This window comes from Rhinatrema bivittatum, chromosome 2, assembly GCF_901001135.1.
Source record: "Rhinatrema bivittatum chromosome 2, aRhiBiv1.1, whole genome shotgun sequence".
Taxonomy (NCBI): Eukaryota; Metazoa; Chordata; class Amphibia; order Gymnophiona; family Rhinatrematidae; genus Rhinatrema; species Rhinatrema bivittatum.
The window spans coordinates 809,482,570-809,507,015 of record NC_042616.1 but is presented as its reverse complement, the minus strand read 5'-3'; the positions used below and the strand labels follow the sequence as shown (position 1 = coordinate 809,507,015).

General features: G+C 43.9%; 1 protein-coding gene across 3 annotated transcripts in view; it reads right to left on the bottom strand.

The window, feature by feature from the left end:
* ARHGAP39 (Rho GTPase activating protein 39) overlaps window positions 1–24,446 on the bottom strand; it is a 725,782-nt gene that overhangs the window by 390,740 nt on the left and 310,596 nt on the right. The window contains exon 1 of one of the 3 annotated variants that reach the window (XM_029592212.1): window positions 13,908–13,955. The exons of the other annotated variants lie outside the window; for them this stretch is intronic. The gene's annotated coding sequence lies outside the window, so the exon portion shown is untranslated. Of the gene's footprint in view, window positions 1–13,907; window positions 13,956–24,446 lie in introns of those variants that run through there. 3 annotated transcript variants of the gene reach the window in all.

Here is a 24,446-nt window from a genome sequence, read left to right as displayed (position 1 = left end):
GCCATCATTTACTATATTACTATGTGCTTGTGTAAAACTTCTTCAGATATGTGGTGCTCCATTAGGTACTAATCACTTGTAAACCATCTTTCAAAATGCCAGACATTGTTTTCTTTCTTTACAGTAATTTACTGGTTGAACATATACTTTACTTCAATGTTGAAAGCACTCAGTCCTTGACATAGAGTACAATATACCAAGGATATGTGCCAAAATCCTTTAATGCATTATATGCTTATATATGGATGAGACACTTTTCTACACATAAATACAGCCAACATTATTTCATTTCTTGATCAATAAAGCTTTAAACTCATATCATTTTTAAAAGCAAAGAATAAGTAAAAGGATTTTATACATCACCATATTTCATTTTAAACTGTTGCTACCTGACCTGTTTAAACATTCCACATAGCTTTGCAGGCTTTGAAACACTTTCAAGGATATAAACTAAACCATTCCTTAAAATGTATGTATTTATTTGGATTTATTACCCACCTTTTTGAACAAGAAATTCACCTAAGACAGGGTACAACATATTATAGGGCTCCAGGGGCGATCCGGGAAACTACAGACCGGTTAGCCTGACTTCAGTGCCAGGGAAAATAGTGGAGAGTGTTCTAAACATCAAAATCACAGAACATATAGAAAGACATGGTTTAATGGAACAAAGTCAGCATGGCTTTACCCAAGGCAAGTCTTGCCTCACAAATTTGCTTCACTTTTTTTGAAGGGGTTAATAAACATGTGGTTAAAGGTGAACCAGTAGATGTAGTATAATTGGATTTTCAGAAGGCGTTTGACAAAGTTCCTCATGAGAGGCTTCTAGGAAAAGTAAAAAGTCATGGGATAGGTGGTGATGTCCTTTCGTGGATTGCAAATTGGCTAAAAGACAGGAAACAGAGAGTAGGATTAAATGGGCAATTTTCTCAGTGGAAGGGAGTGGGCAGTGGAGTGCCTCAGGGATCTGTACTTTTCAATATATTTATAAATGATCTGGAAATAAATACGACGAGTGAGATAATCCAATTTGCAGATGACACAAAATTGTTCAGAGTAGTTAAATCACAAGCAGATTGTGATAAATTGCAGGAAGACGTTGTAAGACTGGAAAATTGGGCATCAAAATGGCAGATGAAATTTAATGTGGATAAGTGCAAGGTGATGCATATAGGGAAACATAACCCATGCTATAGTTACACAATGTTAGGTTCCATATTAGGTGCTACAACCCAAGAAAGAGATCTAGGCGTCACAGTGGATAACTCATTGAAATCGTCAGTTCAGTGTGCTGCAGCAGTCAAAAAAGCAAACAGAATGTTGGGAATTATTAGAAAGGGAATGGTGAATAAAACGTAAAATGTCAAAATGCCTCTGTATCGCTCCATGGTGAGTTCAGCCTTGAATACTGTGTACAATTCTGGTCGCCGCATCTCAAAGAAGATATAATTGCGATGGAGAAGGTACTTAGAAGGGCTACGAAAATGATAAGGGGAATGGAACAGCTCCCCTATGAGGAAAAACTAAAGAGGTTAGGACTTTTCAGCTTGGAGAAGAGATGGCTGAGGGGGGATATGATAGAGGTGTTTAAAATCATGAGAGGTCTAGAACGGGTAGATGTGAATCGGTTATTTACTCTTTTGGATAATAGAAAGACTAGGGGGCACTCCTTGAAGTTAGCATGTGGCACATTTAAAACTAATCGGAGAAAGTTCTTTTTTACTCAACGCACAATTAAACTCTGGAATTTGTTGCCAGAGGATGTGGTTAGTGCAGTTAGTATAGCTGTGTTTAAAAAAGGATTGGATAAGTTCTTGGAGGAGAAGTCCATTACCTGCTATTAATTTAAGTTGACTTAGAAAATAGCCACTGCTATTACTAGCAATGGTAACATGGAATAGACTTCGTTTTTGGGTACTTGCCAGGTTTTGTGGCCTGGATTGGCCACTGTTGGAAACAGGATGCTGGGCTTGATGGACCCTTGGTCTGACCCAGTATGGCATGTTCTTATGTTCTTACAATCAAAGACCCGCAGATGTAGTGGCTTAACAGCTCCAAATGGAAGGAGACAGTGTGCATAATGATTAAACATGAAATAGATCAAAGACAGGACTAAATTTAAAACAACATTTCATGCAACATCTCAGTAAAATACACATCTTATGTAGCATCTCCATAACATCTCAGCCAAAACAGGCTGCAGCAGCATGTTCAAGTACTAATCTATGGTGCCAGAAAGTTTATAATAGTCAGTTTTATTCTAAGGCACGTAGGGGAGCAGATTTCAGACTGCTTTCCAGGATGGCGGTAGTTATGGGTTTGAGAAAAGTTATGGGATTGGCAAAAAACACAGGCTTTTATTTCCTTCCTAAAGTGGGAGTAGTCATGCACTTGGCAGAGCTCTTCTGGAAGATGGTTAAATAGGACAGAGAGAAAATAAGAAAGAAAAGTAAAGATATTTTTAATAACCAGCCCAGCATGTTTCTATCTGCCTAACTCTTTCATCCATCTGGCTTCTGTTTTCTACATATTAGGCTAGCCGCAAGGTATACAAGATGAAAAAGACAAGCAGATAAAAGCATTATTATATTGTAACTGGGAAGTGAGATATCAAAACTGTACTCTGAAGATTTGTAAATTTTTGTCATTTATAAATATATCCCCAAAAGAAGTCCCTGTCAGTTTTTGGATCATGTGAACAGTGCAGTCACACATGATCCATCCACTAGAGGACACCCACAACCCTTCCAATGCAGCTGCAAAAAAGTAGTCTCCCTCATCCCTAATACTGCCCCCACAGGACAGAGAAGTTGCTGCAGCCCCAGGACCAAAGAGTAGTTGCTGGTCTTCTGGATCCATGAGCTGGTACCGCTGGCTTCCTCATGACCTAGGGGGCCAAAGAACATTTTTCTGCTCCTGCTATTGCTGCTTACCCTCTAGAGATGGCCCATGGTGTACACTCCACCTACCTGTGGTCCAACATACAGGAGAGTAGAATCGGTAGCCAATGCTTATAACTTTCTCCTCTTGCTGCTGGCCACTCTTCCTTTCCATGCAGATGTGCTGTTCAAACCAAACCACACAGGAAGGAGAGGAGACTGGCAGCAAGAGAAAGTTATAAGCACCAGCTGCCGGCTCTGCTTTCCTTCCTGTCAAGTTATGGAGGAGAGGGGTTAGAGAAGGAGGGAAGGGAGAAGAGAATGAAGGATAGAAAGTTGGGGGTTGGAAGGTGAGGGGGATAGGATGGAATGTGAGGCAGTGAAAGATGATGGGATAGGATGGAAGATGAGGGAAGGGGTAGGATGGAAGGTGATGAGAGTGAAGTGTGTAAGATGAGGGGACTGGAAGATTAGCAGTTAAAAGGTGAGGGAGAAGGGAAGGGGAGTTGTAAGTTGATGGAAGGAAGGGGGTTTCAATAAAGGAGGCAGCTGTTGAAGGCTAAGGGACATGTTGATGGGAGCAACCCAACAAAGGAGAAATAGAGTACTGAGGCGGCAACAGAAGGGAGAGTCGGGGAGGTACTACTGGAGGGTGAGAAGGAGGAAAGAAATCTAGCTATGATTTTATAGTGAGGCAGACAGAGAGAGAGAAATGGAGAAAAATGAGATGACAAAAGCATTTTATTTATAGGTTAGTGATTGGAATAAGTCAACTTGGACATGTTTTGAAAGGAAGCTTGCTGTGGAAGCAAAAATTCATAACTTTTTCAGGTACATTAAAAGTAAAGAGCCTGTGAGAGAATCAGTTGGACCATTAGATGATCAAGGAGTAAAAAGGGCACTTAGGATTAATAAAGCCATAGCTTTACATGGCTTTACACTGAGGAAGATATAAGAGGGATACCCAAACTAGAAATGATATTCAAAGTTGATGATTCTGCACAACTGAATCAAATCTCAGTGAATTTAGAAGATGTACTAGGGCAAACTGACTAAAGATTAGTAAATCATCACCTGGACCAATATATTCCAGAGTGCTGAAAGAACTGAAAAATGAAAATGAGGACCTGCTATTAGTAATTTGTAAACTATCAATAAAATCATCTATGGTACCTGTAAACTGGAGGGTTGCCAATGTAATGCCAATTATTAAAAAGGGCTCAAGGCGAGGTCCAGGAAATTACAGACCCATGAGTCTAAAATCTGTCAGGCAAAATGGTAGAAACTATCATAAAGAACAAAACTGCTGAACATATAGATAGGCATCAATTAATGGGACAAACCCAACAAGGATTTAGCCAAGAGAGGTCTTTCCTCACCAATCTGCTACATTTTTTTGAGGGAGTAAATAAACATGGGTAAAGGTGAGCCAGTTGACACAGTGTATCTGGAGTTCCAGAAAGCATATGACAAAGTCCCTCATGAGCGACTTCTTAGGAAATTAAAAAGTCATGGGATAGGGGACCTTGTCCTACTGTGGATTGCCAACTGGTTAAATGATAGAAAACAGAGAGTAGGGCTAAATGGAAATTTTCTCAGTGGAGAAAGGAGAATAGTGGAGTGCACCCCAGGAATCTGTTCTGGGACCACTGCTTTTAAATATATTTATAAATGACCTGGAAATAGGGACAACGAATGAGATGATCAAATTTGCCGATGATACCAAATTATTCAAAGTTGTTAAATCACAAGAGGATTTTGAGAAATTGCAAAAGGACCTTGCAAAACTGGGAGACTGGACATGCAAATGGCAAATGAAATTTAATGTGGACGGAACTGATCCGTTAAAAGCGCCAAGCCAGCAGGCGCCGCTGAGGGGGAGAGCTGGCCACTATCTGGAAAACACCTGATTACATCTGAGGTAAAAAAGACAAAAGAAAATTGAAAAAGAAAAAAAGCAGCGCTGAAACTGGGAAGAGATGAATTTGAAAAGAATAAAAGGTCTGAGGGACCCGCCCCTCCCCCGACGTCATCGCTCACGGAACTGATCCGTTAAAAGTGCCAAGCCAGCAGGCGCCGCGCCAAAGGGGCATTCCCCTTTGTGCACCCCTTCATGCATACCCTAGTTTTAAATATTCCCCTTGTTATCTTTTATCCCTTGTTAACAATTTCTTCTTTATAATTGTTTTACATTTCTGACAAAGGTAATGTATGCTTTTTAGTATAATTTGTTGATTGTTCTATGTAACGCTCACAGGCGAAGTTATATTTTATTGTAAACCGGTGTGATTTGTATTTTATACAGGAATGTCAGTATATAAAAGTTAAAAAATAAATAAATAAATAAAGTGCAAAGTGCTGCACTTAGGAAAGAGTAACCTAAATTATAGCTACACAACGCAAAGTTCCACATTAGGAGTCATCATTCAGGAAAAGGATCTAGTAGTCATTGCTGATAATATGTTGAAGTCTTCTGTTCAGTGTGCAGCAGTAGCCAGGAAAGCAAATATAATGCTAGGAATTATTAGGAAAGGAATGGAGAATAAAACAGAGAATATCATAATGACTCTGTATTGCTCCATGGTGCAACCTCATCTTGAGTATTGTGTTCAGTTCTGGTCACCGCATCTCAAAAAAGATATTGAACAATTAGAAAAGGTACAGAGAAGGGTGACCAAAATGATGAATGGAATAGAACTATTCCCCTATGAGGAAAGGCTAAAGAGGATAGGACTCTTCAGCTTGAAGAAGAGACGGCTGAGGGGAGATAATATGTTAGAAGTCTATAATATAATGAGTGGAGTGGAACGAGTAAAAGTTAATCAGTTGTTTACTCTTTCAAAGAGTACAAAGACTAAGGGCACACACAATGTAGTTACTACATGATACATTTAAAACTAATAAAAGAAAATATTTTTTTACTCAACACATAATTAAGCTCTGGAATTTGTTGCCAGAGGATATGGTGAAAGCTATTAGTGTGGCTGTATTTAAAAAAAAGTCCATAAACAATTATTAAGGTGGATGTAGGGAAATACAATACTTATCTCTGGGATAAGCAGCATGGAATCTATCTACCCCTTGGGATACTGCCAGGTGCTTGTGAGCTGGATTGGCCACACTTATGAGGAAAGGCTGAAGGATCTAAATATGTATACCCTGGAAGAGAGGAAGTGCAGGGGAGATATGATACAGACCTTCCGATACCTGAAAGGTTTTAATGATGCACAAACTTCAAACCTTTTTCCATTGGAAAGGAAACAGTAGAACTAGGGGTCATGAAATGAAACTCTAAGGAGAATGACTAAACCAACGTCAAGAAATATTTCTTCACAGATAGGGTGATAGATGTCTGGAATGCCCTTCCGGAGGAGGTGGTAAAGACGAAAACAGTCAAAGAATTCAAAGGGGATTGGGATAAACACTGAGGATCGATAAAGGCTAGAAGATGGAAATGAAGAAAAGGGTGCTTGGGGGTAAACATCTGGTGCGGCAGTTACTACCCTTAACCAATAAGCCTTGATGCTTTTGATGCAACTGCAACATGGCTCTCAACTTCAATGGCAGGGGGAAGAGGAATTGGATTCAGATGACAACCAACACGGGCCCTGACTTGTACGGTCTGGGGTATTGATATGCAGACATAAGGGAAAAAGCACAGGACTGCTTCTATGGCCACGTCCATAAGTAAAGCACGTCAAGCAGTAAAAATATTGTTAGCAGTAAGTTTGGCTCATCACCTAGTAAAATTATTGCTAGCAGTAAATTTTTTTTTATGGGTTATCATATGGCTTGGGGATAACTGCATGGAGCGGCAGTTGCTACCCTTAAGAGACACATTTATTTATTTATTTTTAGATTTTTATATACCGGTGTTCCTATATGAAATAAAGATCACATCGGTTTGCATTGAAACAGAACATGAAAATTGCCAAAAGGCATTACATAGAACAAGGTTATGAAACTTGGAACAGTGTACATAAGTTCAAAATTTAACAATAACGTTGTAACATTGATGACCAAAAGATAAAGGAGAAAAAAAAAAAAAAAGACTTAAACAATTAAGTTGACAGGTCTTATTGAGCATAAAAATTATAACGTATAAGTGAGAAAGTCTCAAGTGTCCTGCAGCAAGAGATTAGATACCGAAGTAGGTAGTGGTATGGAAAATGGGGGTTTGTGAAGAAGATATGTTCTTGCTGGTTGGAGGGGAAAAAATGATGATCATGGTCCTGGAAAAGCTTGGCTAAAGAGCCAGGTTTTAAGTTTTTTTTTTTGAATGAAGAGTGGCAGAACTCAAGCCGAATGTCTGGTGGGAGCGCATTCCATTGAATGGGGCCTGCTGTAGATATGGCACGTTTATGATGCGAGGATTTTGTTGAAGGTACATAGAGAGTGCCTTTATATGCTCCTCTGATGGGTCTAGAGGAGGAGTGAGGGCGTAGTTGGTTACATAATTGAAGAGGAGAGATATTGTGAATGGATTTATGAATTACGGTGAGTACTTTATATAGGATCCTTTGCTTTATAGGCAGCCAGTGGAGGAGCTTGAGAATGGGGGTGATGTGATCTCTTTTATTCGTATTGGTAAGGATTCTGGCTGCAGAGTTCTGTAGCATTTGGAGGGGTTTGATGGATGAATATGGAAGGCCAAAGAGAAGCGAATTGCAATAGTCGACTTTTGATAGAATAATGGCTTGTAGGACCATCCGAAAATCGTTGAAATAAAGAAGAGGCTTCAATTTTTTTAAGACTTGTAACTTATAAAAACAGTCTTTGGTGGTTGTGCTTATGAATTTTTTAAAATTGAGTTGATTGTCTAGCATGATACCTAGATCTCGAACATGTGGTGAGTGATTTAATATGGGAGTGGATGAGTTGAGTAGGTCAGCTGGGTTTAGAAGTTTGATGTTGATGTCTTGATTGATGATTAGGATCTCAGTTTTGTTGTTGTTAAGAATGAGGCAAAGGCTGGAGAGAAGATGATTGATCTGTTGCAAACAATTGTTCCAGTGAGCCAAGGTTTTTTGTAAGGATTCTGAGATTGGGATGAGTATCTGGATGTCATCCGCGTAGAGATAGTGAGTTAGGTTTAGTTTAGTAAGTAGATGACATAGAGGTAAGAGGTAAATGTTGAAGAGGGTAGAGGAAAGGGAGGAACCCTGAGGGACCCCCCGGTTGGAAGGGATCGGTTGTGATTCTTTGTTGTTAATCTTTACTTTGAAATGTCTATTTGCTAGGAAGGATTTGAACCAGCTGAAGACTGTTCCTTTAATGCCTATATCTGCCAGACATTTTAATAGAGATGAATGGTTGACAGTGTCAAAGGCTGCAGAGAGATCTAGTAGTATCAAAAGATGTGGTTGTTTTTTGTCCATATTAGATAGAATAGAAGAGAGATAAGGAGAGATTCAGTGCTTAACGATTTCCGAAAGCCATACTGGGAAGATACAAGAATGTTGTTTTCTTCCAAATATTCAGATAGTTGTTTATTGACTATCTTTTCCATAATTTTGGCGATAAATGGCAGATTAGCTATTGGGCGGAAGTTAGCTGGATCTGTGGTTGGAAGGTTAGGTTTTTTAAGTAGAGGTTTGAGAATGGCTAATTTAAGTTGGTCAGGAACTAGACCCTGGGAGAGAGAGCAGTTAATGATGTCTGCAATTGGTTTTGATATGGAGTTTCTTATTGCGATGAGAAGGTTAGTAGGAATTGTGTCTAAGGGATGAGATGACGGTTTCATTTTTTTAAGTATGTTTTCTATCTCAAGTGCTGAAGTGGTCTCAAAAGTTTCCAGCGTTGTATTTAGTTGAGGTGAGGTAATGTGAGGGAAAGGGGGATATGAAAAAGATGATGAGAAAGAGATAGTCAGTTTGTCAATTTTATCCTTAAAGTATTCTGCTAGTTCTGATGCTTTGTTGAGTGCTTGATCATCAGGAATGGTAGGAGGTGATGGTTTAGTGAGAGCTGAAACGTAGGAGAAAAGTGCTTTTGAATCAAATATGAAATGATGTATTTTTTTTGAGAAAAAATCTCTCTTTGTTCTCAGTATGGTGATCCTATAAGCATTGAGGGAGGTTTTATAAATAGCTAATGTTGTGGGGGATGGGTTTCTCCTCCAAGTGTGTTCTTTATTTCTTAGCTCTTGTTTAAGCAGCTTCAGTTCTGGGGTGAACCAGGGTTTCCTGTTGTCTGGCGAAGGTTGTACTACTTTTGTGATGGAAGGGCAGGTAATGTCTGCGATCTTTTTGGTGATGTTGCACCATGAGGTGGTGGCTGTAGATGCGTTGGAGAGATCGAGATGTAATAATTCATTAGTGAACTGATTGATGAGAAGGTCTGTAGAACAAGGTTTCCTGAATTGAATAGTGTTTTTTGGGAACGAAAGTGGAGGATGTTGTGAAAGCTTGAAGGTCGTGTTGATGATTTGATGGTCCGACCAAGGGACAGGTGAACATGTGATTGTATTTGTGTTTGAGATGCACTGATTAATGAAAATAAGGTCTAAAGTGTGACCTGCTTTGTGGGTAGGGGCTTTTATAATTTGTGTGAAGCCCATGTAGTTGAGAGCCGAGAGTAGGGTAACACAATTTGGGGATTGTGGTGAAGCATCGACATGTAAGTTGAAATCACCCAGTAAGATGGCAGGTTTGTCTGGGTTGAAGTATTTGGCAGAGAGTTCAATGACTGGTGAAGGGTCAGAATCTAAAGATCCTGGTGGAGCGTAGATTAGGCCAATTTGTAAATGATCAGATTTAAAGAAAGAGAGCTCTAATTTTGATGTGGTATATGAATGTTGTAAAGATATTCTTAGACCTTTCTTGGCTGCGAGAAGCAGACCTCCTCCCTTTCTTTTGGTTCTAGGTATGGAGAAAAAATCATAAAGCTGAGTTGGTAGTTGATTTAACAGAGCTAAATCTGAAGGTTTAAACCACGTTTCTGTGATTGCACAGATGGGGGTAACCTGCACGGTGCAGCAGATACTACCATAAGAAGCTTGCTGGACAGACTGGATGGACCATTTGATCCTTTCCTGCCCTCACTACTATGATACTTGTTAGGTTACTTGGTTTGATGGACCTTTGGTCTGACCTAGTATGGCAAATCTTATGGTATTATGTGCATCTCTGATATCTTTGCATTTTATACAATACAGGAAGACTAGCCGTTAAGCCCGTAACAACGGGCTACATTAAAATTTTTATTTTTCGTTCTGTTTTCAGCTCCCTCCCCACTTCCCGTCCCAGCTCCCTCCCCCCTTCCCCGGAGTTGGAGGGACAATCGCTCTGCCTTGGGGCATCAAATCTCGGTAGGATCTCTGTGCCTTGCAGTGTCAGGTTTCTTCCGTGCATGTGCCGGCCGTCCCAGCTCTCTCCCCCTTTCCCCAGCGAAGGGACGTATTCAAGCTGTCGGTGAGAGATTTCTTCCCTGCATGCGCCGGCCGTCCCAGCTCCCTCCCCCCTTCTCCGGCATCGGAGGGACGATCGCTCTACCTTGGAGCATCAAATCAGCACTTCCATTGGAAGGGAGCCCGGACCGTCCACGCATGCGCAGCCCGTCGGTCCCAGCCGCTCTCTACTGTGCATTTGCGGAATGTCGGTCCGGGCTCCCTTATAGGTATGATATGCATTTCTGTTTCTATTTCTCTGGTGTTGCATTGCATGCATGTTTTTATTTTTAATTTTGGTCATTTATTTGTGATCCTGCAGGGCCGCGAGCAGGCTCTTACCTTTCTTCAGGCCAGCTCGGCCCAACTCCCGATATCATCACCGGCATGGCAGGAGCCGTGCTGGTGATGATATCCAAGATGAGATTTGTGCAATGTTCTCTCCACCTAGCTTGATCAAGCTAGGTTGGAGAGAACCTAGCTTGATCAGCCTAGCTAGCTTGATCAAGGAAGGTTGATCAAACTAGGTGGAGAGAACATTGCACAAATCTCATCTTGGAGTGAGTTTCCTCCCTCCGAAGGTCATCAAATCTTCACAAGAGACCACTGTTCTGTTCGTATGAGTCACATAGAATGTCAAAGTGGCCCCTAACCCCCTACGCTCATACCTAAACCCCACCTCGAGTTACTAGGTGGGCCTACCATAGGGATACAAATACCTACCTATGGGGATGACATTATGGCCAGTCTCTCTCTCTCTCTCTCTCAAAATACAACAGGTCTGACACCTATCACAAATTCAGATAATGTGCACTAACTTAGCTCTTCACATAGGTAATTAGCACAAATTGCAATAAACTGAATTTTTGCATAAACCACACCCCTTTTGCAATCGCATGCGGTACTTACCGCATTTTGATAAATCCAGGCCTAAGCCTTGTATAGTCTGTGAGGCAATGCCCCTAATGTTCCCCTGTTTACCTGTGTGGGACTGGGCTAGACGTCTGGTCCACCTTAAATTCCTCAGCTCAAGGTTTGGACAGTATTGCATACAGGAGTTACCTTCCTTCCAGAGACCTCAGGCCTGGTCTGGTTATCGCCACCTGGATCCCAGTTCTTATGCCCCAGATTCTGGCTAAACCATCTGAGCCCCACCTGCCCCATAGGATCCCACCCACAGAATACACTCTCCTTAGGAAATTTAAGGTGGACCAGGCATCTAGCCTGGTCCCACACAGGTAAATAGGGGAACACTAGGGGGCACTGTCTCACAGGATATACAAGGCTTAATTTGATTAGGAAGGATAGGGATAGCAGTAAAGGGGAAGAAGTACCTCCTTATATACAAACAGATGTTTTCCAGTTTGTTCTCTTCAATAAATATTTTGGAGTTTAAAATCAGTCTGTCTTCATATATGAAGTTGAATAAAAATGTAACTATCTATATTAGTTCCTCTTCTCTCTCTGTCATTCTCTCCTTCTCTCACATTTCTCCCGTCCTTGACTTCATATCTTCCATAATACCTTCTGCTGCAGCTGCCAATTCTCCATCTATAAGCCCTAATGAATCTTCTTACCCGAGCCCTTTCAAAGAGCACTCTTTGAAAGGGGCTTGATATTTCAGGTACAGCAAATAAAGGATTATTACGTGTTTCCACTATTAAACACGTGTTACGACTATGGCTGCTATGCAGCCGCCTCACCACCAGAGGTCCCCCACGAGCATGCTCTCCTGGCTGGCCCAGTCCGCCCTCCTTGTCTACTCTATATTCCAGACTTCCTTTAGAACCCTGCCTAGCATTTCCTTTGGTGCTTTGGCATCGAGCTCATTTGCGCTCCCTGCTCTAGCCTTCCTTCTGCCTTATCCTGTGGCCTTCGGGCTCCTGTGTTTTATGTTAGTAACGTTTGGTTAGTCTGTCTAGTCATTGTCAGTCTTGTTTCCCCGGGTTCCCTTAGTCCAGTCATTCATAACTGCAGTCAGTATCACCCTTACCTGCACGCTATCCTGTGTCCATCCTTACCAGCACCCAGTTCCAGTATTCTGATCACCTTTACCTGCATTCACTTTCACACATACCTCCATGCTGTTCCTGTGTATCAAGCTCACTCTTACCTCCACGCAACTTGTAGTAGATCCCTCCAGCCTGTATCAGATTCTCTCCAGCCACCTCCCACCACCACAGGCATCCTCTGCATAACCCCTCAGTTTCACTAGTTCCAGACGATATCCACACATTCCTGCCTGCACCAGCCAGTATCAGAGACTCTATTACAAACTCCTGTTTCTCTCCTCCCTGAGTCACTCCTTCAGGTGGTGTTCACTACACCTGACCAGTGCCCATTCATAACAGCATGCCAAAGCCATCCACCTCCAGAGAGAGAGAAAGGACTTTGTAACCATCCGGTGAGTCCCCACGGTTTTTTACCTGTACTTCTTAAGAACATAAGAAAATGCCATACTGGGTCAGACCAAGGGTCCATCAAGCCCAGCATCCTGTTTCCAACAGTAGCCAATCCAGGCCATAAGAACCTGGCAAGTACCCAAAAACTAAGTCTATTCCATGTAACCATTGCTAATGGCAGTGGCTATTCTCTGAGGGGCGGATTTTCAGAGCCCTGCTCGCGTAAATCCGCCCAAAACCGGGCGGATTTACGCGAGCAGGGCCCTGCGCGCCGGGAAGCCTATTTTACATAGGCCTCCCGGCGCGCGCAGAGCCCCGGGACTCGCGTAAGTCCCGGGGTTTTAGGAGGGGGCGTGTCGGGGGCGTGTCGGGGGGGCGTGTCAGGGGCGGGCCCGAACCGCGCGGCGTTTTCGGGGCGTGTCGGGAGCGTTCCAGGGGCGTGGCTACGGCCCGGGGCGGCCCGGGGGCGTGGCCGCGCCCTCCAGACCCGCCCCCAGGTCGCGTCCCGGCGCGCAGGAGGCCCGCTGACGCGCGGGGATTTACGCCTCCCTCTGGGAGGCGTAAATCCCCCGACAAAGGTAAGGGGGGGTTTAGACAGGGCCGGGCGGGTGGGTTAGGTAGGGGAAGGGAGGGGAAGGTGAGGGGAGGGCAAAGGAAAGTTCCCTCCGAGGCCGCTCCGATTTTGGAGCGGCCTTGGAGGGAACGGGGGTAGGCTGCGCGGCTCGGCGCGCGCCGGCTATACGAAATCGATAGCCTTGCGCGCGCCGATCCAGGATTTTAGCGGATACGCGCGGCTCCGCGCGTATCTACTAAAATCCAGCGTACTTTTGTTTGAGCCTGGAGCGCAAACAAAAGTAGGCTATTCGCGCTCGTTTTAAAATCCGCCCCTAAGTGAACTTAATAACAGGTAATAGACTTCTCCTCCAAGAACTTATCCAATCCTTTTTTAAACACAGCTATACTAACTGCACTAACCACATCCTCTGGCAACAAATTCCAGAGTTTAATTGTGCGTTGAGTAAAAAAGAACTTTCTCCGATTAGTTTTTAAATGTGCCCCATGCTAACTTCATGGAGTGCCCCCTAGTCTTTCTACTATCCGAAAGAGTAAATAACCGATTCACATCTACCCGTTCTAGACCTCTCATGATTTTAAACACCTCTATCATATCCTCCCTCAGTCGTCTCTTCTCCAAGCTGAAAAGTCAAACCCTGTCAAACCCTGAATTTTCTAACTTACCAGAACTGTCTAGCCTGTCAGCTCGCAGATCAGGAACACTGGGCATGCAGCAACTGTCACAAAAAGAATGTTTCTGTCTACCAGGAATGTTTAAATTGTAACACTCCTAGACCAGGATGGTGGAACTGCTCCTGTATTCCTTGCCTATTGGCCCCAGGCAAACCCTGCCCCTGCTGCACAGCTACCGGACCAGCCATTTCATTAGAAAACAGCCAGTTCTATCACACTGTGTTCTGCTTTCTGGCCCAACTAAGAATGTTATTACTATTGGCAGTTTGCGGATAGAGAATTCCAGCACATCATTTCATGAAACTGTAAAGAAAACCTGTCACCAAAAAGCAAGTTATATTTCAGAAAACACCGATACTTAAAAACCTTAAAAACACCGATACTTAAAAACCTACATTGGCTTCCTATCCATTATAGAATACTGTTCAAGACCCTGACCATAATCCACAAATCCATCTACAATCAATCCTCACTACAACTCACCATCCCACTCGAATTCCATAACTCCAATAGACCAATAAGATCAGCATACAAAGGAACTATTATTATCCTGTTATATGTACACGCAATTGCGTATTTTTGTTCCTTGTACACCGACGTGATATCTTTGATGAGCGGCGGTATAGAAAAACCATTAAATAAAATAAATAAATAAATAAATAACTCTCCAGGCACCTCCACACAAATCCTTTATCCACAATTCCCTTCAAAAACGAATACTGTCATCCGCCGGACCACAGCTATGGAACCCACTACCCCCTGATCTACGCCTGGAACAATGTCTTCTTTCCTTCAGAAAGAAACTGAAAACTTGGCTGTTCTCTCAAGCCTTTCCAGTATGAGACTCTCCCCAACTAACAATGACTTGCAAAACAATTGTATATAGTTGCTTGTTGCGCATTCCCTTAAAAAGAGTTATCTTATCTTAATCTAATTCCTTCCACTTTCAATTGTCCTGAATTACTCTCCCTGTTCATTGTAACTTTCATTCTTATTATTTATGGTTTTCCCCTGGTTTTGATGTAAACCGGTTCGATAAGACATGGTCTTGAGCATCGGTATATTAAAAAGAATTTAAATAAATAAATAAATAAATAAACAAACAAATAAATAAATAAATAAAGCCCTAGAACTCACCTGGTCAAGAAGGCTCCTAAGACTTCCACGCTAGAGTCTCAGAAACTAAAGCAGAGAGAACTAATTAAACCTAGCAGAGCTCTGCCTCCCACAGCTAATGCCTCCCACGACTAATGAACTGTTTTTCAAAACGTTCCAGAGCTGCCTGTGCTTTCAATAAGTTGCAAGTCCACACCTCAGAACCTTCAATAAGTTGCAAGTCCACACCTCAGAACCAGGGAACCATGATCTAGGCTTCAAGAATCCATCTCTGTTTACCAAGTCCTCAGCTATCCAGTCTTTATCCTCCTTTCGTATCATCATAACTACTCCCACAACTGGTGAACAATCCATAACAGACTTCATTCCCCTGCCGTCTGAGCCTACCGCATCGCCCCAGGAGGGGTCTGGGCCTGCCTTGCTGCCCCAGGAGGGGTTTAGGACTGTTCTGCCATCCCAGGAAGGGGGTGTATTTGTCACACCATCTCAGGAGGACTTTGGATTTGCCATCACGCAGTGTCCCCTGCAGAGTTGGGACCCAGGAGGAAGAGGAGGCCTTAAAGAGGGGGGTAGTGTTACGACTATGGCTGCTACGCAGCCGCTTCACCACCAGAGGTCCCCCACGAGCATGCTCTCCTGGCTGGCCCAGTCCGCCCTCCTTGTCTACTTTATATTCCAGACTTCCTTTAGAACCCTGCCTAGCATTTCCCTCGGTGCTTCGGCATCAAGCTTGTTTGGGCTCCCTGCTCTAGCCGCCCCTCTGCCTTGCCCTGTTGCCTACGGGCCTCTGCCTTGCTCTGTGGCCTTCGGGCTCCTGCCTTCGAGCTTGTGTGTTTTATGTTTAGTGTTAGTAATGTTTGGTTAGTCTGTCTAGTCATTGTCAGTCTTGTTTCCCCGGGTTCCCTTAGTCCAGTCATTCATACCTACAGTCAGTATCACCCTTACCTGCACGCTACCCTGAGTCCATCCTTACCAGCACCCAGTTCCAGTATTCTGATCACCTTTACCTGCATTCACTTTCACACATACCTCCATGCTGTTCCTGTGTATCAAGCTCACCCTTACCTCCACGCAACTTGTAGTAGATCCCTCCAGCCTGTATCAGATTCTCTCCAGCCACCTCCCACCACCACAAGCATCCTCTGCATAATCCTCAGTTTCACTAGTTCCAGACGATATCCACACATTCCTGCCTGCACCAGCGACTCTATTACAAACTCCTGTTTCTCTCCTCCCTGAGTCACTCCTTCAGGTGTTGTTCACTACACCTGACCAGTGCCCATTCGTAACAATACGCACACTTAGGTGAAGTAAAGGAAAGAGCAATTTCTGTAGCAGGACCCAGTCTGTGGAACAAAATAAAATGCCTGAAGCCTTGTAATTAATGGCTGATGAAAAACAATTTAAAAAGGGCTTGAAACCTGGTTATTCCAGCTGGCTTTTAAAGAGCAGTAATACAGATTTAAGAGTCCTTTGGCTTTTGTCATTATTCTATTGTTCTGTATGGGAAATAAGTACGAAGGCAGTTAAATGTCTTAATGAGGTGATTAACAATATACTTGATGTTATTTTATTGATGATGTACTTGTGTTGGTCTGTTGGTTTTAATCATATGAATGTTTTATTGTGAACATGCTTTGGTTTAAAGCCATATAGAAGAAATTGCTAAACAAATAAATAAAATGGAGACAAGAATACACAGGAATAGAGTTTCTGAACTGTGTCTCAGATGAATTAATACAATATCTTCGCCATTGCCCTTAAGATCAGCAGATACAGGACTGCTAATGGTCCCCACCATTAAAACTTATCTGCAAACCATTTGTGCTAGGACTTTTTCTATCGTGGGCCCTACATAAGAAATTGCCATGCTGGGTCAGACCAAGGGTCCATCAAGAACAGCATCCTGTTTCCAACAGAGGCCAAACCAGGCCACAAGAACCTGGCACTTATCCAAACACTAAGAAGATCCCATGCTACTGATGCAATTAATAGCAGTGGCTATTCCCTAAGTAAACTTGATTAGCTGTTAATGGACTTGAATAGCTGTTAATGGACTTCTCCTCCAAGAACTTATCCAAACCTTTTTTGAACCCAGCCACACTAACTGCACTAACCACATCCTCTGGCAACAAATTCCAGAGCTTTTAAAATATCATCCCGCAAACCAAAAACGTACACAACGTATGATTGGGGGTTCTATGATATGAGATATATTGGGGGTTTTTGATATAAACAATAGAAAGTCCATTGTGATATCATATGTATTTGAGATTTAGCTCTGTGACATGAATAATAGATAGCTAATTGTGATAATATGTGAATTTAATAACTTATGATGTAATAAAAGTTTTTGCAATATTAATAAATAAGTGAGGGTTAATGTTATAAGAGATTATGTTTTAGAAGATACTATTCTGAGTGAGGTGATATTAGTAGTTATATATTTAACTATTATGTACAGTACATTCAGAAAGTATTCAGATCCCTTTTACATTACAGCCTTATTCTAAAATGGATAATATGCATTTTCCCCTCCTCAATCTACACACAATACTCCATAATGACAAAAAGAAATCATTTTTTTAGAAATTTGTGCAAATTAATTTTTAAAAAACCTGAAATATCTCATTTACGTATTCAGACCCTTTACTCAGTACTTTGTTTAGACACCTTTTGCAGTGATTGCAGCCTCAAGTTTTCTTGGGTATGACGCTACAATCTTGGTACACCTGGATTTGGGGATTTTCTCCCATTCTTCTCTGCAGATCCTCTCAAGCTCTGTCAGGTTGGAAGGGGAGCGTTGATGCACAGCTATTTCAGATCTCTCCAGAGATGTTTGAGCAGGTTCAAGTCTGGGCTCTGGTTGAGCCACTCAAGGACATTCACAGACTTGTGCCAAAGCCACTCCTGTGTTGTCATGGCTATGTGCTTAGGGTGGTTGACCAGTTGGAAGGTGAATCGTTGCCCCAGTATGAGGTCCAGGATGCTCTGGAGCAGGTTTTCAGCAAGGATTTCTCTGTACTTTGCTCTGTTAATCTTTCCCTCGATCCTGACTAGTCTCCCAGTTCCTGCAGCTGGAAAACATCCCCAGAGCATAATACGGCCACCACCATGCTTCACCGTAGAGATGGTATTTAATAGGTAATGAGCGGTGCCTGGTTTCCTCCAGACATGATGCTTGGCATTCAGGCCAAAGACTGGGAAGGTACCAGACTTCCTGCACAGCTCACCACTCAGCCCAAGACTCTGAGGACCTAGGTCCCCAAGGAAAAGGCTGACAGGCCTTCAAAGATCTGGGTACAGATTGAAATAAGGCTAGGATGTATCCTTCTGACCCCAGAGGGAAGGATTTTGCCATCAGGGAAAGCCAGAAGTCGAAAGTGAAAATAGCTCCCTCAAATACAAAACACAAAGGGACAAGAAATCTTTCCAGATGGGAATCTGACAGAAGCTTTTAAAAGGTCCATAGAAGAAAGGAACATCTCATGACTTACTAAAAGACTGACAGAGCAAGGTTTTCCATGCCACAGTGTGGCATCCCATGACATCTGATGATTCCCTTCTGACTAAAGGAGTGCCAGAGTAGACCAGTCTTTTTCTTTCAACACCCCAAATAGATATACTGAGCAGAATCATGTCTTAAGTGGTACTGAAACACAGTTATCAAATTCTGAAACTTCTCCAGAGCAGTCTTTACCACTTTTTAAAGTTGTCATGTCTGGAAAAAATATCAAGGTGTTGGAACAAAGAAGTGGCAACCTCTAAGGACCACCCACCATCCCATACCATGAAAGTCTTAGTTATGACTCAACAAACAAATAAAGATTGATTATGGAGGTGGTATTCACAGGCAGGCATAGCAGAGTTGCTTACCTGTAACAGGTGTTCTCCCAGGACAGCAGGATGTAGTCCTCACATGTGGGTGACGTCATTGGATGGAGTCCTATCATGGAAAACGTTTCTGTCAAAGTTTCTAGAACTTTTGACTGGCACACTGAGCATGCCCAGCATGCCATAATCCCTGTAGCCACAGTCTCATTTGTAGCAAAAGGTGTGAGCGAAAAAATAAAATAATAAAACAGTTTCGGACCCAACTCCGCAGGGTGGCGGGTGAGTTTCATGAGGACTATATCCTGCTGTTCTGGGTGAACACCTGTTACAGGTAAGCAACTCTGCTTTCTCCCAGGATAAGCAGGATGGGAGTCCTCACATGTGGGTGATTAGCAAGCTACAGGCTGACTCATATTTGTTTGGACCAACAGCGTATAACTTGTGCAACAGGCACAACAACTGGTATACTGTTGGTAAAAATGAGGCAGCCTGAAAATCATAGCAGGTGGATGTGGAAGGAGTTGGGATTATACTGGAAAAAAAGTTCTTCAAGACGGATTGACCAAAGACAGAGTCTTGATGACTTCCCTTGTCCAGGCAGTAATGTGCTACAACTGTGTGAAGAGAGCTCCATGTTGCAGCTTTACAGATCTCAGCAATCAATACTGAACGATAGTGTGCTATTGAGGTTGTCATGGCTCTCACTGAGTGTGCCGTCACTCGTCCCTGGAAAGGAAGGCCTGCTTTGTCATAGCAGAGTTCGATACAGTCTGCTAGCCAATTGGAGAGAGTTTGTTTGCCCACTGCAACTCCTGGTTTGTTTTTATCAAAAGAAACAAAGAGTTGGGTGGATTTCCTATGGACTGCAGTGCGGTCTAGGTAAAATGCAAGTGCACGTTTACAGTCCAAGGTGTGTAAAACCCTCTCGCCTAAGTGAGAGTGAGGCCGTGGGAAAAATGTGGGCAAGACTGTAGACTGATTTAAGAGAAAGTCAGTAACCACCTTGGGAAGGAATTTAAGGTGCGTACAGAGGATCACTCAGTCATGCAAGAACCTTGTATAGAGGGAGTATGTGACAAGTGTTTGTAACTCACTAACCCTTCGAGCAGATGTAATGGCTACTAGGAAGAGAACTTTCCATGTAAGAAATTTAACATCGCAGGAGTGCAAAGGCTCAAACTGGGAGCACATGAGCCTTGTAAGTACTACATTCAGGTCCCATTCAGTGACTGGTGGCCGTAGAGGGGGCTTAAGTTGTAATAGGCCCCTCATAAACCTACTCACAAGGGGTTGCGCTGTTACCAGGGCATCCCCAACTCCCTTGTGGTAAGCTGAGATGGCACTCAGGTGTACCCTCACCGAAAAAGTCTGGAGACCAGAGTCTGAATGGTGCCAGAGATAGTCTAATAGAGATGGAGTGGGGCAGGAGAAGGGGTAGATACCTTTTTGCATGCACCATATGGTAAATCTATTCCACTTAGAACAAAAGGATTTTCGTGTGGAAGGCTTTTGTGAGGCTACAAGCACTTGAGAGACATCAGTTGAGAGGTTGAGCGGTTGCAGGATCAAGCTTTCAACATCCAGACTGTGAGAGATAGGGTCTGTAGGTTCGGATGGCTTAACATGCCTTGGTTCTGAGTTATGAGAGTGGGCACTGTGCCCAGGCGAATGGGTTCTCTGATGGAGAGGCTGAGAAGCATGGGAAACCATACTTGTTGAGGCCAATACGGGGCTATGAGTATCATTGACCCTTTGTCTTGTTGTAGCTTCACAAGAGTTTTGGCTATCAGCGGTATAGGAGGCCTGTGTTCCAGGGGCGAGCGAAGGCGTCCATGGCTAACGTGTTTTGTTGCCTGTGCAGGGAGCAGAATCTGTCCACTTTGTGATTCAGTTCGGATGCAAAGAGGTCTATTGTTGGTTGACCCCAGCAATGGAAGATTCTGGTCATTACCATAGGATCCATAGACCACTCGTGGGGATGGAACTGTTGACTGAGGCGATCTGCTACTATGTTTTGTATGTCTGCCAGATAAGTGGCCCGGAGATGCATGGAGTATGCAAGGGCCCAGACCCAGATCTTTGCAGCTTCTTGGCAGAAGATATAAGAGCCTGTGCCGCCCTGCTTGTTTAAGTACCATATTGCAACTGTGTTAGTCTGTAAATATGAGAACAGTCTTGTGTGAAAGGCAGTCCTTGAACGCATATAGAGCATAACGCTCGAAGCTCTAGGAAGCTGATCTGAAACATTGCTTCAAGCTCTGTCCAAGTACCTTGAGTTTGAAGATTGTTCACATGAGCTCCCCAACCCAAGTTGGATGCGTCTGTGGTTAAAGTTACTTGTGGAGCTGATAGCTGGAAGGGTAGACCTGTTAGCAAGTTGGCTCTGTTTGTCCACCAGAGAAGCAATAAACGTAGCTGGTGGATTACTTGAATCTTGGATGAAAGCGGTTGAGTGGATTGGAGGCACTGAGATTTCAAAGTCCTTTGAGTTATTCTCATGGCCAGCCTGGCCATAGGAGTGACATGGACCATGGAAGCCATGAGGCCCAGCATCGTTAGGAATTGATGGGCTGAGGCTGTTACTTTTGGCGCAGAGACAAAGCTAGCTTGGAGAGTGTGACTGCACAGTCGTTGGGCAGGAAGGCCTTTGCGACTGTGGTATCCAAATCTGCTCCAATGAAAGTAAGGAGGTGAGATGGAGTCAGGTGAGATTTTTGGTAGTTGATGAGAAATCCGAAAGAGTGTAGTAGATTGAAAGTGAGCTTGAGAGCCCCTTGCTTGGAATGGCTTTTGATCAGCCAGTCGTCCAGATAAGGAAACACTTGTATGCTGTTCTTCTGAAGATGGGCTGCAGCCACTGCTAGGCACTTTGTAAATACATGGGGTGCCGAGGCAAGTCCGAAAGGCAGAACCCGGTACTGAAAATGTTGATGTCCCACTATGAAACGCAGGTATTTGCGGTGATGTGGGAATATTGGAATGTGAGCATAAGCTTCCTTAAGATCCAGAGAACAGAGCCAATCTTCTGTTTGCAGAAGGGGAAGCATGGTGCCAAGGGGCACCATACTGAATTTTTCTTTCTGTAGGAATTTGTTGAGATTGCAGAGGTCTAGAATGGGGTGGAGACCACCTGATTTCTTTGGAATGAGAAAACAGCGGGAGTAGAACCCTCTGCCCTGCTGTGCCCAGGGAATGGCTTCCACAGCCCTGGCGCTCAAAGTGTGGACAGTACTGACTCTAGAAGGGTTGTGTGATCTTTTTGCATCCACAATGGATTGGGTAGTGAATCCAGGCGTACCATGAGGAAGTTTAGATGGTATCCCTGGGCTATGATGGATATAACCCATTGGTCTGTGGTAATGCTGAGCCAGTTGGTTATGAAGTGGTGAATTCGACCTCTTACTGGAAAGTCTGGTTTTGGATTTGTGGAGTGGCTGCTGTTCTCTGGATAGATTTCAAAATCCAGAGGCTTGGCCTGTTTGCGGTGCTGGCTGAGGCCTGGATGGTTTAGGCTGTCGTGGATGTCCTCTCTGAGGTGGTTTGGTTGGTCTCACGCGAGATGTAGGTGGATAATACCTGTGTGAGTGATAAAACGGACTTCTGGTGTCCCTTCTTGTGGTCCTTCTTGCAGAGGAGGGAGTCTCTGTAGTAACTGTGGACAGCTGATGCAGGGTCTCGTGATGGTCTTTCAGTTGAGCCACAGTGTCCTGTATCTTGTCACCGAATAGATTTTCTCCGGTACAAGGCAGATCAGCGAGCTTGTCTTGGACTTCAGTTCTCAAATCAGATGCCGTAAGCCAAGCCCACTTTCTGACGTTGATTCCCATCACTGATAAGCGAAAAGCAGTTTCAAAGGAATCGTAAGCAGCCCTTACTTCATGCTTTCCAGCCTCAAGGCCTTTCTGTAGTATGGCGTTGAGGTTATCTTGTTGTTGGGGAAGAACATCAGCTATTCCTTGAACTTGCTTCCAGAGATTCCTCTGATATTGTGTCATATATAGTTGATATCCAGCTATGCGTGACACTAGCATAGATCTCTGAAAGATTTTTCAACTTAAAATATCCAGGAATTTTTTGTGTTTTCCAGGGGGAGATGAAGAGTGAGGGCGCAGTCTCTTGGCCTTTTTCTGTGCGGATTCAACTACCACTGATTGGTGGGGTAGTTGTGGCTTTTGGAATCCTGGAGTATGCAGGACAAGATACGTTGCATCTGTCTTCCTATTTACTGTTGAGACAGTGCAAGGGTGCTCCCATAGACGATGTTGGAGATCCAAGAGTACCTCGTGAACGGGAACAGCCACAATTTATTTGGGAGCATCAACAAATTGGAGGACTTCCAATGTTTTATGATGTGTGTCTTCTTCTGTGACCAGGTCAAAAGGGATTGTCTCTGACATTTCCTTTATAAAATTAGCAAAGGAGAGGTCTTCTGGGGTAGACAGTCTCCTTTCTTCTGGAGGAGATGGTTCTGATAGTATGTCCTCTGTAGAAGTGTCGGTGTCAACATCCTCCCATGGGTCATACGGGGTCTCTGGTTGAGATCCCGAGGGAGGGAAAAAACCTGGTACTCCTGGACATGTTGGCATGGAGGGATCCCTTGATGGCCTCAATGAAGGATGCGGCGGCACTAATGAAAACTTTGGCGGCATCAATGCCATCGAGGGGAATCATGGGCGTCTCGATCCAGACAGCCCCGACGGACAAGGAACCGGTTCCGGCATCGGTGGAAGCGGCACTGGAAGAGGACTGGAGTCCATGCCGTCTTCCGAGGACGCAGGAATGGGTATCGGTGGTTTCGGAAACTCAGTAGGTCGTTTCGGTATCGGTGGCCCAGGCTAGGTCAGAAGGGCACCGATGAGTGTATCCAGGCAGTCGAGTAGTGGTGTGAAGATTGATGGCTCCGGTGTCGGTATGGGGGCTGGCATCGATGGAGGATGAATGCTCCAGTGGGCAGCTCCTCCCTGGAAGCTGGTATAGGTAACACAGCTACATGGGGAGGCAGGCTAGGCACTACTGGCACCTCCACAGGAGTCTGTGGGGGCTCAGTACCCGGCACCGATCTTGGTGGGGATCGTCTCAGTATCGCAGATAAAGAGGAGGTTGGAGGCTCCTCTACCCGTGTCCTCTTCGCCATCAGCTCGATAGCCATCAAGCCGATGCGGTGTCGTTGCCGGCATCTGGAGTAGACTTGCATCGGTGCTGGTGACGGTGTTTCCCTTGGTGCTCAGCCCTGTCTTTCTCCAGCACCGAGGAAGAAGATGTCGATGCCCTAGATGTCATTGGTGATGGACGGTCACCGCTGCCTTGCTGCTCCCGTCGAGGTTTGTCGATGGACTTTGTCGATGCTCCTGCCGGTGGCAAGGTATTCCAAAGAGTAGGCAAGGTATTCCAAAGTAAATCCGGTGGCAAGGTATTCCAAAGAGTAGGCAAGGTATTCCAAACTATGACGCCTAGATCTCTTTCTTGGGTTGTAGCTCCTAATATGGAACCTAACATTATGTAACTATAGCATGGGTTATTTTTCCCTATATGCATCACCTTGCACTTACCCACATTAAATTTCATCTTTGTGGGTGACTA